Here is a 12825-nt window from a genome sequence, read left to right as displayed (position 1 = left end):
GCCGATAGACGATGCCATCGTCCATCGACGATGGTGGTCATCCATCACGATGGAGAGCCACCATCGTGATACCACGCCCCCTCCTGTCATAAACATGCATATACGGTATCATCTGGGCCTATTTAACCTAAAAAGTTAGTTTTTTGTTAGTTAGTTTTGTTTAATATATAAATATATTATATAACATATAATTATAAATACATAATTATATAAATCATTATAAAGTAATATCCTATTACCGCTTGTTCACGTAGGCTATGGTGCAGGGACGTGCTAGTGAACATAACATGTGGATACACAAATGCAGTATGCGACTAATAATACATTTTGACTTCATTTTTTAGCCTACGCTATACTTTTAATGTAAAATTTGTCATGTTGTTCAAACAAATAGCCACTATTAACGACTTTAGTCGGGAAATATTGCACCTTATCAAACGGCAGTGAAGCGCAGACTTCGGCAGAAGTCAAATAACTTTAATCTGGTAAATAGGCCTATACTTTCAGACACAAAATGGTCCACTCGAAGCCATAATGTCAAACCAAAGGGAAGAATGAAGGTGATTCTGATAAATGTAAAGACAGTAAAAAAAAAAAAACAATATTAAATCATGATTTTAAAAGCTGGTGCAATAATTCAAACACTAATAAATTGGAAAAATTAGCGCGTTCAAGTGCGCACTAAAGGCCGAAACGCATCTTCAACTGATATGGTGTAAATAAACAATGAGTAATAGCTTAAGTGTAGTTTCTTCTCATAGTTTGAATCCTAGTCTTTCATTGTTAGAGCAGATTAATATCTTAGCGTGATCATTGAGTGCTCGGGGAGGTTCATTTCCACCTGCGCTTTGCGCAGCTCATTTCTCCGAAGCCAGCTGTGCGCAAACGCAGTGTTGACTGCTCGGCAAACTCCAAACGCTCGGTCTGTACTGGCCCTCTGTTGCGCAAGCGAGTTGGTTATGGCCAGGTTCAAATTGTGCCCAAAACAACTTAACCACGGCCATTTCAATTGCCTGATGGCTGCGACAATATTCGCCCCGTTGTTATGCAGGCGATCTTTTTCTCCTCTATTTTCCATTCGGCAAGTGTCTCGCGCAATGCGTCTTCTAAATTGTCCGCTGAATGTGTCTCTGGCATGAAACTCGTCTGCAGGCATTTGGACTGCATTGCCCGCTCTCGGTCCACATAATGTATGGTAGCTGACATATAGGGCATCATGTTGCAGCTGGACCACATATCCGTTATCAAGGCCAAATATTCCACATCACTTAGCGCTTTTTTTCTTTACGTGCCAAAGCCTCGGATGAGTATCTAATACTTTTAATAATAATAATAATAATAATAATAAGGTATTAAAATCCCCCCCGCCGCCCACGATATGATCGTCCATCACGATGTTTGCACTGTAAACATCGTCGATGCCAATTAAGGGGACATCGCACAGCCCTAGCGAGTGGGCACCCTGTTTTATTTAAAGAACAGGGATCTATCAAAGTCTGATCTTCACAACACATGTTTGTGGAAGTGCATCATGGCACAAACAAAGGAGATTTCTGAGGACCTCAGAAAAATGCTCATCAGGCTGGAAAAGGTTACAAAACCATCTCTAAAGAGTTTGGACTCCACCAATCCACAGTCAGACAGATTGTGTACAAATGGAGGAAATTCAAGACCATTGTCACCTTCCCCACAAGTGGTCGACCAACAAAGATCACTCCAAGAGCAAGGCATGTAATAGTCGGCGAGGTCACAAAGGACCCCAGGGTAACTTCTGAGCAACTGAAGGCCTCTCTCACATTGGCTAATGTTCATGAGTCCACCATCAGGAGAACACTGAACAACAATGGTGTGCATGGCAGGGTTGCAAGGAGAAGGCCACTGCTCTCCAAAAAGAACATTGCTGCTCGTCTGCAGTTTGCTAAAGATCACGTGGACAAGCCAGAAGGCTATTGGAAAAAATATTTTGTGGACGGATGCGACCAAAATAGAACTTTTTGGTTTGAATGAGAAGCATTATGTTTGGAGAAAGGAAAACACTGCATTCCAGCATAAGAACCTTATCCCATCTGTGAAACATGGTGGTGGTAGTATCATGGTTTGGGCCTGTTTTGCTGCATCTGGGCCAGGACGGCTTGCCATCATTGATGGAACAATGAATTCTGAATTATAGAGATCTTGCAGTCACGTGACCGGAAAGTACACAGCCGCCATCTTGTCGGTAAAAAACACCGCTGAATACTGCTGCACTCGTGTACAAAATGGATCAATTTCAACCGACGGACTACACGGCTCATTTTTCTAATGAATAGATAATTAGATATATGTCTAAAATAAAGGATCTACAGATTAGTGACCCTTATGGCTTACCGGACGTAGTTTTCATGACCGTGTCAGTGGATGTTGAACTGCCAGAGGTGGAATACCCAGACATGTATAATTACCTCATCAACTTTCCCTCGCTGTTCAGTGGTGAAGCACTGCGTGCTTATAAATCTCTGGACAGTTATCTTTACAGAAATTCAGGATGTGTCAGTGACTCAGATGTGGCATCTTGTAAACAAGAAAATAATCCTCATTGGACGGGTAAGTCACTTAAGTATTGAGTATAGCACTGACCAGCCGATTATAGAATAGAATAAGGTAATTCCAGCTGTAATTCCAAATCGTCCGTCTTCTTTACCATGGATCTGGCGTTGGAGAGATAGAGGCTTAGCTGTGGAGGTTTGAGTGGCTGTTTTCTGAGCTTAGTCAACAGGCCGGCTCTGCAGCCTCGCTTTTGCTTCCTCTCCCGACGACGCCTCCTTCGCTTTGCTTCCGATAACAATCCACGGAGACCCCGCTGGTCTCGCTATCTCATCCGGAATGTTGTGCATGCGATGGAAATCATTTTCTGCTGGAAACCAATGTCCAGTAAGTCCATACGGTTGTAGTGGATATTGAAGTCCGGTACAGACGAACAACACGCAAAAATACACACAAAAAAACATAAAAAACGTGCACAGGTAGGGAGAGCTTGTAGCCGCAGCCGTTGTAGTAGAATTGCATATAGTAGGGTTTTCCAGAAGAAAAGGTAGAAGTAGAAGCAGAAGTAGAACCAGAAGTAGAAGCAGAAGGCGGAAATATGGCGTTTGACCGACAAGATGGCGTCTGTCACAATCTGGATCGGCTGTGACATCACATGCAAGTGCTCCATACCAGCGAATTCTAAAGGAAAATGTCAGGACATCTGTCCATGAACTGAATCTCAAGAGAAGGTGGGTCATGCAGCAAGACAACGACCCTAAGCACACAAGTTGTTCTACCAAAGAATGGTTAAAGAAGAATAAAGTTCATGTTTTGGAATGGCCAAGTCAAAGTCCTGACCTTCATCCACTCAAAATGTTGTGGAAGGACCTGAAGAGAGCAGTTCATGTGAGGAAACCCACCAACATCCCAGAGCTGAAGCTGTTCTGTACGGAAGAATGGGCTAAAATTCCTCCAAGCCGGTGTGCAGGACTGATCAACAGTTACCGGAAACATTTATGGCCCTTTTCCACTATCCTTTTTCAGCTCACTTCAGCCCGACATGGCTCGCGTTTCGACTACCTTAGAGCAGCACGACTCAGCTCACTTCAGCCCTGCTTAGCACCCAAAACTCGCACGGTTTTGGAGTGGGGCTGAAGCGAGCCAAACCGAGCCGAGTGGGGCTGGGGGCGTGAGCAGACACTCCCCTGTGCACTGATTGGTGAGGAGGAGTGTCCTCACATGCCCACACACGCCCCGCGAGCACGCTGGGATCTGTAAACACCGTAAACCCGGAAGAAGAATTACGAGAATTTCTGAAGCCTTATGCGCCTCGCCTCATCTATACGCTCTTGCCAGTATCTGTCCGCGTTGTCGGTGACAACAAGCCACAGCACCAAGACCAGCAACACTAACGACTCCATGTTTATTGTTTACTATCCGGGTCGTGAGACTACCGCTTAAAAGATCACTGATGTCACTGTTTGCGCTGCTTAACGACATCACGTGACGTCCACCCACTTTCGCTAACTCCACCCAATGTGTCCACCCACTTCCAGCCAGCACGGTTCAGCGCGGTTGTAATCGAAATGCAACTCCAACAGCCCCACTCAGCTCGGCTCAGCCCAACTCAGCCGCGTTGGTAGTGGAAAAGCGGCAATAGTTGCAGTTATTGCTGCACAAGGGGGTCACACCAGATACTGAAAGCAAAGGTTCACATACTTTTGCCACTCACAGATATGTAATATTGGGTCATTTTCCTCAATAAATAAATGACCAAGTATAATATTTTTGTCTCATTTGTTTAACTGGGTTCTCTTTATCTACTTTTAGGACTTGTGTGAAAATCTGATGATGATTTCGGTCATATTTATGCAGAAATATAGAAAATTCTAAAGGGTTCACAAACTTTCAAGCACCACTGTATATCCTTGTGCTGATTTCAGAAAACCTAAAATAAATTAAAACTTGTGCACCAAGCTCTTGTTGTTTTCTATTAAAGATCTGTGTTGTACAATCATTCTGCCGCAGAAAAAGAACAGGGCAGTGAAATCACTGAAAGCCCAATATTGCCATGACATTCATGTCCATGATGAGTGTATGTAAACAACTAACCGCAACTGGAAATTTCTTTTGGGATCAATAAAGTACATGCATGCATACCTACAAACGTACTTGCCTGCTTATCTGTCCAATCGCCATGTCCCCCTCACCTCTAAAATCACTATACCCCCCTCACCTCTATAATCACCATATCTCCATCACCACTATAATGTATCTGACACCTATCAATCAGTATATATCCCTCACCTCGATAATTACAAGATATCCGTCACCTCTATAAATCACTATATCTCCTTCACCTCTATAATCCATCACTGACACCTCTATAATCACTGTACCCCCTCATCTCTGTAGTCTGTCTCTGACACCACTATAATCACCATCTCATTCACCTCTATAATCACTATATCTCTCTCTCACCTCTATAAATCACGGTATCTTTCTCACCTCCATAATCTCTCTCATCTCTATAATCACTATTTCCTCCTCACCTCTATAATCATTACGTCTCCCTCACCTCTATAATCTGTCTGACACCTCTATAATCACTATCTCTCATTCACCTCTATAGATCATTATATCTCCCCTACAACTATCATCACTATATCTCCCTCACCTCCATAATCCCTGTCTCTGACACATCTATGATCAAAATATAGCCCTCACCTCTATAACCTGTCTCCAACACCTCTAGAATCACTACATCTCCCTCACCTCCATAGTCTGTCTCTGACACCTCTAGAATCACTATATCTACCTCACCTTTATACAGGGGCTGCAAAAGTAGGTATACAGTCATGAAAAACAAAACGTTCACATAAAATGTTATTTTATTGATTATACGAACATGTCAATAATAATATATCAATAATAAACATATTAATCCCTCAAATGTTCAAACTGTTTGCTCTGGAATTCACACACTCCACAAGTCGAGTGTGGACACTCATGCACACTCTGGCACAAAGGTCTTTATCAGCATCAATTTCCTGGCAAGCCTCCCATATGAACTGAATCATGGCATCAACAGAGCGTGGCTTGCATGCGAAAACCCATCTTTTACACATCCCCAGAAAAAGAAGTCCATAGGGGTGAGATCCGGCGAATGTGGTGGGCAGTCAACGACTCCCCGATATCCAATCCACCTATTGGGAAATTCTTTGTCAAGTAGCGCACGCACATTGAATGCGAAGTGCAGTGGCGCCCCATCCTGCTGAAAGTAGAAGTCGTCCTGCTGCTGTTGTTCGCATATAATCCTTCCTGTATACCTATTTCTGCAGCCCCCTGTAAATCATTACATCTCCCTCACCTCGATAATCACTATATCTCATTCACCTCTATAAATCACTAGATCTCCCTCACCTCTATAAGAGCAATTCCAGCGTTATGGATGTGACATTTGGACTCAAAATGGCAACAACTGACCTAGTTAATTTTTATTCCTTTCCAGTATTTTAAAGTTTGTTGTATATTTTTAAGACCTCTCATATTGGAGAAGTCATGGGGAAAAAAAGAATTCCCATAGTACATTTAGAACTCTAGAAAATGCCAAAAAAGACATGCGTTATGGATGTGACAGAAAAAATACCCCATTTCCAGGGTGACTACACATATTCATCAAACTCTGTGAAATTGCAAACATAATATCCAAATGCAGGCATGCATTTAATAAAGGAGTCTTAGCTGAAAATAAAAAAAGCCTTTGTTTAAAATATTTTCTATTTCAAGCAGAATCTAGGAAGAAAAAATCAGCGTTATGGATGTGACATAATTCCGTTATGGATGTGACGCGTCTGAAATAGATATGGCATATGTTTAGAAAATCAGCAATTTAACCACCATAACCCTTTGAAAAACTCTCTAAATATCAGCTAAAACTATCAAAGTTCTTAAATAATATTTAGGATGGCTATTGTTTTGCTGTTTTGTGGATTTTAGCATACATTTCTGTGGCTTGTGGCAATAATATAGAATTGTACATGATCAAAGTTGATTTTAGCTTGGGTTTTACATTATAAGAAAGAAAGACTGACAGTGACATATTAGGTTGGTTACAAATTGGTTCAACTTATTCACATCTGTAAAATACAGGCCTAGGTGATATCTCTGGGAGTGGTTTTGATGTATTACATGTTGCTTTATTTTTGCCTGGTGAGGTTGACATTTACATGGAATTGCCCATAATCAATATATTTCATTCACCTCTATAAATCACTAGATCTCCCTCACCACTATAATCTGTCTATGACACATCTATAATCACCATCTAATTGACCTCTATAATCACTATATCCCCCTCACATCTATAATCACCATCTAATTGACCTCTATAATCACTATTTCCCCTCCACCCGTCTCTGACACCTCTATAAAACACTATATCTCATTCACATCTATAATCACCATCTAATTCACCTCTAATCACTATATCCTCCTCTCACCCGTCTCTGACACCTCTATAAATCACTATATCTTCCTCACATCTATAATCACTATATATCCCTCATCTCTATAATCTGTCTCTGACACCTCTATAATATACAGGTGTCTCTGACACCTCTATAAATCACTATAGCCTCCTCCCATCTATAAATCACTATATATCCCTCACCTCTATAATCTGTCTCTGACACCTCTATAAAATCACTATATCCTCCTCCCATCTATAATCACTATATATCCCTCACCTCTATAATCTGTCTCTGACACCTCTATAAATCACTATATCCTCCTCCCATCTATAATCACTATATATCCCTCACCTCTATAATCTGTCTCTGACACCTCTATAAATCACTATATCTCATTCACCTCTATAAATCACTATATATCCCTCACCTCTATAATCTGTCTCTGACACCTCTATAATATACAGGTGTCTCTGACACCTCTATAAATCACTATAGCCTCCTCCCATCTATAAATCACTATATATCCCTCACCTCTATAATCTGTCTCTGACACCTCTATAAAATCACTATATCCTCCTCCCATCTATAATCACTATATATCCCTCACCTCTATAATCTGTCTCTGACACCTCTATAAAATCACTATATCCTCCTCCCATCTATAATCACTATATATCCCTCACCTCTATAATCTGTCTCTGACACCTCTATAAATCACTATATCCTCCTCCCATCTATAAATCACTATATATCCCTCACCTCTATAATCCGTCTCTGACACCTCTATAAATCACTATATCTCATTCACCTCTATAATCACTATATTCCCCTCACATCTATAATCACCATCTAATTCACCTCTGTAATCACTATTTCCCCCTCACCCGTCTCTGACACCTCTATAATCACTATATCCTCCTTCCATCTATAATCACTATATATCCCTCACCTCTATAATCTGTCTCTGACACCTCTATAATCACTATATCCTCCTTCCATCTATAATCACTATATATCCCTCACCTCTATAATCTGTCTCTGACACCTCTATAATCACCATATCCTCCTTCCATCTATAATCACTATATATCCCTCACCTCTATAATCTGTCTATGACACATCTATAATCACTATATCTCATTCACCTCTATAAATCACTATATTCCCCTCACATCTATAATCACCATCTAATTCACCTCTGTAATCACTATTTCCCCCTCACCCGTCTCTGACAGCTCTATAAATCACTATATCTTCCTCACATCTATAATCACTATATATCCCTCACCTCTATAATCTGTCTCTGACACCTCTATAATCACTATATCCTCCTTCCATCTATAATCACTATATATCCCTCACCTCTATAATCTGTCTCTGACACCTCTATAATCACTATATCCTCCTTCCATCTATAATCACTATATATCCCTCACCTCTATAATCTGTCTCTGACACCTCTATAATCACTATATCCTCCTTCCATCTATAATCACTATATATCCCTCACCTCTATAATCTGTCTATGACACATCTATAATCACTATATCTCATTCACCTCTATAATCACTATATTCCCCTCACATCTATAATCACCATCTAATTCACCTCTGTAATCACTATTTCCCCCTCACCCGTCTCTGACATCTCTATAAATCACTATATCTTCCTCCCATCTATAATCACTATATATCCCTCACCTCTATAATCTGTCTCTGACACCTCTATAATCACTATATCCTCCTTCCATCTATAATCACTATATATCCCTCACCTCTATAATCTGTCTATGACACATCTATAATCACTATATCTCATTCACCTCTATAAATCACTATATTCCCCTCACATCTATAATCACCATCTAATTCACCTCTGTAATCACTATTTCCCCCTCACCCGTCTCTGACACCTCTATAAATCACTATATATTCCTCCCATCTATAATCACTATATATCCCTCACCTCTATAATCTGTCTCTGACACCTCTATAAATCACTATATCCTCCTTCCATCTATAAATCACTATATATCCCTCACCTCTATAATCTGTCTCTGACACCTCTATAATCACTATATATCATTCACCTTTATAAATCACTATATTCCCCTCACATCTATAATCACCATCTAATTCACCTCTGTAATCACTATTTCCCCCTCACCCGTCTCTGACAGCTCTATAAATCACTATATCTTCCTCACATCTATAATCACTATATATCCCTCACCTCTATAATCTGTCTCTGACACCTCTATAATCACTATATCCTCCTTCCATCTATAATCACTATATATCCCTCACCTCTATAATCTGTCTCTGACACCTCTATAATCACTATATCCTCCTTCCATCTATAATCACTATATATCCCTCACCTCTATAATCACCATCTAATTCACCTCTAATCACTACATCCTCCTCACCTCTCACCCCTGTCTCTGACACTTCTATAATCACTATAGCCTCCTCCCATCTATAATTGCCAAGTCTTCCTCACCGACATACTGGAATGTGTTCGTGCTCCACATCATGTGTGTGTATCTGTTTCTGGGTCACTCGATGACAGTATACTGGCTGATCTGGAACTACTGGTTTAGTTGTTGTTCGAAACCATTTTCATTTTTCCCTCTCTCCCTCTCTCTGACTCACAGTTAGAGCTGATCAGGCTGGGTGTTGTGCATGTCAGCAGTTGAGCGCACAGCATGTACACAGTGTGTGAGGCGCAGTTATGTAACGCAGCTATACAGTGTGGAGCGGCGGCAGCAGGAGCGCGTGCTAAGCTGCTAAAGTTAGCCAGGCTGCTGTGTGTGGACTAAAATCAAATGAATCCATCACATGACCCCGACACTCCCTCCCTCCCTCCCTCCCTCTCTCTCTCTCTCTCTCTCCTACCTGGTGGGATGGAGGGATGCGATCAATCCCGCACTCGGTCTCATGCAAATGTTGTGCGGAGCCCGGACTCGGCGCGCGCGCTGCACTCCCGCTGCTTCTGTCCGGTTGGAGCGTTAATCCGCGCGCGCTCTTTAATCCGACACCGCGCGCGTGCAGCTCTGACCGCGCGGAACCCAGTCCAGCTTGTGTTTGTTTGTTTTGCGCGAGTCGCGGCTCGAGCGCGCGTTTAGCCAATGAGATTGCGTGCTGCTAGTTGAAGGCTAGCCGAGCTAACGGAGCTAGCCGCGAGCTAACCGAGACCCGGGACGCAGCGCGCTTTCAGCCCGCATCCTGAGCTTAAAAGCCGGAAGTGAAGATAAACCCTGCGCTGGAAACGGCCCTGCGTCTTCCGCCGTGAGTCGCGTGGCCGCTGTCAGCCGGAGCGGCGCGTTATTGTTGTATTTAATCCTCGCACTGCTCTCTCTCTCTCCGCACCGCCATTTTCACCATGAAGCTACACAAACAAACAGCGAACCCGCTCACGTCACCTACATGATGCGTTCGCCCCCCCCACCATTCACGCACTGATCCTCATTCCATGGTGCCTGTGTTCCTCCGCTGCTCACATGACTTATGGATCTGATCCTCCGCGCAGGTCTTGCACGCCACCGCGGCTCGAAGGATTCCAGGCGTTGCGCGTGCACGAGACCCAGCGGACCGGAGCCTCCATGAAGCGCGTTCACGAGCGACGGCTTTAACAAATAGGAGACAAAACAGTGACTGAACTCTGAGCACTACTGCAGTGTTGGCTCTGATTTTACTTTAAAATATATACATATATATATCTCCGGGTGGCACGGTGGTGTAGTGGTTAGCGCTGTCGCCTCACAGCAAGAAGGTCCGGGTTCGAGCCCTGTGGCCGGCGAGGGCCTTTCTGTGCGGAGTTTGCATGTTCTCCCCGTGTCCGCGTGGGTTTCCTCCGGGTGCTCCGGTTTCCCCCACAGTCCAAAGACATGCAGGTTAGGTTAACTGTAGAAGGATAAAGCGGCTAGAGATAATGAGATGAGACATATCCATCCATCCATCATCTGTCGCCGCTTTATCCTGTTCTACAGGGTCGCAGGCGAGCTGGAGCCTATCCCAGCTGACTACGGGTGAAAGGCGGGGTACACCCTGGACAAGTCGCCAGGTCATCACAGGGCTGACACATAGACACAGACAACCATTCACACTCACATTCACACCTACGGTCAATTTAGAGTCACCAGTTAACCTAACCTGCATGTCTTTGGACTGTGGGGGAAACCGGAGCACCCGGAGGAAACCCACACAGACAACATGCAAACTCCGCACAGAAAGGCTCTCGTCGGCCACTGGGCTCGAACCCAGACCTTCTTACTGTGAGGTGACAGTGCTAACCACTACACCACTGTGCCACCCTAATAAGAACATCCATCCATCATCTGTAACCGCTTATCCTGCCCTACAGGGTCGCAGGCAAGCTGGAGCCTATCCCAGCTGACTATGGGTGAGAGGCGAAGTACACCCTGGACAAGTCTACTTATTCAGGTGACATTGGGCATACCTAACAACCTGTGTTTTCTCTCCCCCCCCCATCTGCCCCTTGAGTTACATGTCAATCCTGAGATCGAGATGCTGACCTCTTCTGCTCCTCGGACCTGCCTGATCCATCCTGGTGCCCTGTGTCTGGTTGGAGTCTCATCGCATCGCTCCTGTGGAGGACGGCCCCATGAGGACAGTTGAAAGTCACACTTGGAAGACGCTCTGGACTCTTACAGTAATGCTTTTATGGCTGAGGACTACAGTTGACTTGCTAACTTTAGGGACTGCAGTTGTCATGAACAGTTTTGCACTCAAGTTTCCATTAATGAAGAGTTTATAACCTCAACGAAACTGACTTCATGTTAAAACTGTTAATGTTATAGTCATGTTGTCTGTTGTTGCCCAAATGAGGATGGGTTCCCTTTTGGGTCTGGTTCCTCTCAAGGTTTCTTCCTCATGTTCTCTGAGGGAGTTTTTCCTTGTCGCTGTCGCCGTAGGCTTGCTCATTTGGGATAAAATTAACTCATGTTTTAAGTCATTCAAATTCTGTAAAGCTGCTTTGCGACAATGTCTATTGTAAAAAGTGCTATACAAATAAACTTGACAAGTCGCCAGGTCATCACAGGACTGACACGTAGACAACCATTTACAGTGGTGCTTGAAAGTTTGTGAACCCTTTAGAATTTTCTACATTTCTGCATAAATATGACCTAAAACATCATCAGATTTTCACACAAGTCCTAAAAGTAGATAAAGAGAACCCAGTTAAACAAATGAGACAAAAATATTATACTTGGTCATTTATTTATTGAGGAAAATGACCCAATATTACATATCTGTGAGTGGCAAAAGTATGTGAACCTTTGCTTTCAGTATCTGGTGTGACCCCCTTGTGCAGCAATAACTGCAACTAAACGTTTGCGGTAACTGTTGATCAGTCCTGCACACCGGCTTGGAGGAATTTTAGCCCGTTCCTCCGTACAGAACAGCTTCAACTCTGGGATGTTGGTGGGTTTCCTTTTATGAACTGCTCGCTTCAGGTCCTTCCACAACATTTCCATTGGATTAAGGTCAGGACTTTGACTTGGCCATTCCAAAACATTAACTTTATTCTTCTTTAACCATTCTTTGGTAGAACAACTTGAGTGCTTAGGGTCGTTGTCTTGCTGCATGACCCACCTTCTCTTGAGATTCAGTTTATGGATAGATGTTCTGACATTTTCCTTTAGAATTTGCTGGTATAATTCAGAATTCATTGTTCCATCAATGATGGCAAGCCGTCCTGGCCCAGATGCAGCAAAACAGGCCCAAACCATGATACTACCACCACCATGTTTCACAGATGGGATAAGGTTCTTATGCTGGAATGCAGTGTTTTTCTTTCTCCAAACATAACGCTTCTCATTTAA

General features: G+C 43.0%; 1 protein-coding gene across 5 annotated transcripts in view; it reads right to left on the bottom strand.

Moving 5' to 3' along the window:
* Positions 1 to 10510, bottom strand: part of ncoa1 (nuclear receptor coactivator 1) — a 209857-nt gene extending 199347 nt beyond the window's left edge. For 4 of the 5 annotated variants that reach the window (XM_060914222.1, XM_060914227.1, XM_060914226.1 and 1 more), the window contains exon 1: positions 9875 to 10390. The gene's annotated coding sequence lies outside the window, so the exon portion shown is untranslated. The other variant, XM_060914223.1, reaches the window with a different exon arrangement.
* Between the last annotated feature and the right edge of the window lie 2315 nt (positions 10511 to 12825).

Source organism: Neoarius graeffei, chromosome 2 (genome assembly GCF_027579695.1).
Source record: "Neoarius graeffei isolate fNeoGra1 chromosome 2, fNeoGra1.pri, whole genome shotgun sequence".
NCBI classification, from domain to species: Eukaryota; Metazoa; Chordata; class Actinopteri; order Siluriformes; family Ariidae; genus Neoarius; species Neoarius graeffei.
This window is presented reverse-complemented; position numbering and strand designations above follow the sequence as displayed.